This window comes from Trachymyrmex septentrionalis, unplaced genomic scaffold (assembly GCF_001594115.1).
Source record: "Trachymyrmex septentrionalis isolate Tsep2-gDNA-1 unplaced genomic scaffold, Tsep1.0 scaffold52, whole genome shotgun sequence".
Classification (NCBI taxonomy): domain Eukaryota; kingdom Metazoa; phylum Arthropoda; class Insecta; order Hymenoptera; family Formicidae; genus Trachymyrmex; species Trachymyrmex septentrionalis.
The window spans coordinates 1,229,881-1,233,342 of record NW_017305694.1 but is presented as its reverse complement, the minus strand read 5'-3'; the positions used below and the strand labels follow the sequence as shown (position 1 = coordinate 1,233,342).

The 3,462-nt window shown below is 32.0% G+C and overlaps 1 protein-coding gene across 2 annotated transcripts in view; it reads right to left on the bottom strand.

Annotated features, from left to right (window-relative positions):
• The window catches only part of LOC108751808 (limbic system-associated membrane protein-like), a 178,156-nt gene that overhangs the window by 72,867 nt on the left and 101,827 nt on the right, over window positions 1-3,462 (bottom strand). The window lies entirely within an intron of this gene.

Genomic DNA, 3,462 nt, shown 5'->3' with positions numbered 1-3,462 from the left:
GTGTGTGTGTGTGTGTGAGTTTTGTTTGTGTGTGTGTGTGTGTGTGTGTGTGTGTGTGTGTGTGTGTGTGTGTGTGTGTGTGTGTACCTAATGGCTGACGCCATATTTGGCGCAAAATCGATGTGCTTAATCATTTTATTCCAGATTTAAGAATTTTTCATTTAAGAGAATAAAATATTCTTCTTTCAATAATAAATATAATTATCCTTATATCAATTCCATTTGATAATAGATCGAAAAGTATAATATAGTATCGGACTCGGAAATCTTTTCTATGTATACAAGTAAAATTGATATATATTGGCAATGGAACATTGCATTGGTGAAAGAAACCACTATGATCTGGACTCTGGAGCAGCTTTTAGATAAATTATCTAAATAATCGAGAACAAATGAATATGGTAATGCTATGAATAATAGTAATAAACAGTAATAAATAAGAATAATAGTAATAAATAAATAACGAATATTATATACTTCTTACAAGCGATTTCTTCGCCGTCGTCTCCCAAGCTTTCTTTCCTTTCAGGTTTAGATTTCTCCGCAGCTGCTTTCAGCCGCTACTCACGTAACACTCACGAAAATAGGGTTAATTACATCCGTGCATTAATCAGCAATATGCGACGATCACGTACTTTGCATGCTACTCTCGACATTAATCGTACACCTTATCATTTTTCGAAAAGAACATTCACATTTAAAACACAAACCTTTTGCGATTATATACTTACTGTATACTTCAAATTTAAACGCGTTACGGAATCCGAAGTATCGTGTGAACATCACATTACATTAGTACTTTCTAACAAGAAACAATGGTCTAGTTTCCTTTGAAACATTAATTTACACTTAATGTAGCGTAGAACCAAATTTAAGTCAATGAAAATGCGTTTGATTGCGCTCATTTTACTTCCGCTTCGATCTACAAGGTTACCATTGGCATTGTGTTAGTATTTCTATTAGAAACTGCATTGAAGTGAAACCAAATTGAGAGGACTTCGGTGGAAACTAGTCTAGTGTAACATAATGATCATTTCATCTTTGTTTAATATTCGCAAACAACAAGGATGTAATGATTCACTGTGTCACATTGCGTCATTTGTGTCTATTTTGCTGGAGAGTACTCATTATTAACCAAAAACTTCGAAAACGATGTTGCCAATTTCGCTTTGACGCCGCGCAATCGGTAAAGTGATGCAACTAATAAAATCTAATTAATGGCCGGTATTCGTAATCCGTTCTTTTTTTAATACTGTCTTAAGTAATATCTTAAGACGCTAATACAACTCTGTGATTGGCTTATGATATTTTAAGACTGTACTTAAGACATTCTCAAATACATAGAAATTGATTATGAATGCATTTCACTTTATGCATAATGCGTATGCATGAAATAAATTTTTTATTCCAATCACATTTTACATTCACAAGTGAATGTTTTAAGCAAACAAATCTCGCGAAATATATATGTATCATTTGTGTTTTGATGTGTCAAGACTGAAGACTCTTCATTATTCAAGTCACAAATCCAGGAATTGTACTTATCACTCTCAGCCTTTACTTCGCGTCTTCAATTCAAAAGCACGCCGCGAGAGAGAAAGCCGAGTTAGCGAGAGACGTTTCTTAGTAACACTAGAGGTACCTCTCCAACAACGATACTATTACAGAGCAACGATACTGTTATAGAGTTCATGTCGTACACGTACATACACGTTACCAGCGATCTGTGATTATCCGTACAGTTCACTTGACGCTATACAAATTTTCGAAGCATTCGATTGACTAATTTGAAGAAAGAATTTTATTAATTGAAAGTATGGACTGTGCGATCCGCGTATCTAAATAGTATATCAAATAGTCAACAAAAATGGGAGTTATGAGAGAAAGGAAGCGTGAAAACGATCGTCTTCCTTTCATTAATTCTCTCTTCCATTACATCGTTGAATAGAAAAAGATAAAACTAGTTGTCTTCGCGTCCTATCTCACTCATTTTTGTCAGTAACATCCGTAGTTAGAAACTGGCTAATCACAGTCGTTCGATTCTTCAGAAGAATAGCTATGATTGACCAGTTTTATATGTAACTACGGATATCAATAAACTCGATTAAGTGTCTGTAAACGTAGTCATTGTCTTTGCATGGACGAAATACTATTAAAGATCAATATTCTTACAAGAGTCGCGTATCTATAAAGCTGTTCACTAAAACTTAGAAATTATGTAATTAAGGATAAGAAATTGATAATATAGTATTAATTTTATGATTTATTAATTTTGTAGATATGTATGCAAAATTAAATAATACTTGATTTTTATTTAAAACTGTGATTTTAATGTTATTATCCGGGTTTGATTATTGATAAAAGTGGTAATAATTGCAGAGAAAAAAATTGTACTTTTATGATAATAATATAAGATCTTATAACATTACAAGTATGCATATTTATTTATTTAGCATTTATGTAATAGAAAATCATGAATTTAATAAAATGTAGCTAAATATTTATGTTAATAATTACAAATTTATATCAATTGTCGATTATGAGAGCGTTTTTTAATTATCTCGGGGCCCTTTTTGTGCATGTTGATCGGCTGCAAGACAGAGATCCGAGAATATCTCTGTCCTGCAATTAACAGGCTTGAAAAGCTTTGTCGTGCGACATATAAAAAATTAGCCTAAAGTCTGTTTTACAATAAAGTTGCAAGCCGTAAGCCGCAAGAAATTAATCAAAGGTAAGAAATTGGCCAATCCAGAATATGAAAAAAATAATCGATTATGATTGATTAATTTCTTATGGCTTACAACTGCGAACCTATTGTAGAAGAAGTTTAAGAAAATTCAGTTCTAGCGGTATTTTTCTTTTAAAGAAACTAATTCTTCTATTGGATACCAGACGTCGTACGCTATGTGAATCATACATTGCATCTCACGAATCAGTTACGGCTCTTCTTGTGCTTAGGCCCTAAGGCTAGTATTCATAGTAGATTCTTATTTTAAGTCTGTACTGTCTTAAATAATATCTTAAGATGTCAATACTCGAACAGCTCTGTGAATGGCTGCGTTTAGCAGAAAAAGCAGCTTTGTAACTGTATAGTAAAATTCTTTAATATGATTAATTTATGCCCTACATATAAATACTTCCTCATCGGATCTAAATATATAAACCAATTATATTAAAAAATTTTACAATTTTGCAAAGCTGCTTTTCTGTTGAACATAGCTCTTTGTTTATGATATCTTAAGACTGTACTTAAGATGATTTTAAATATAAGAACCAACTGCTAATACCGATCTATAGTTTTTTAGCAGCTTTTATTTTGTAATTTTATATAAAAGTTTTGTTATTGTTATAATGCCGTTGCGCAGTTTTTTTACTACATATCTGCGCAACAATGTTATATTAATAATGAAATTTTTGTTAAGAGTTACAAAATAAGCCTTCAGTACTCGTAATGAATAACGA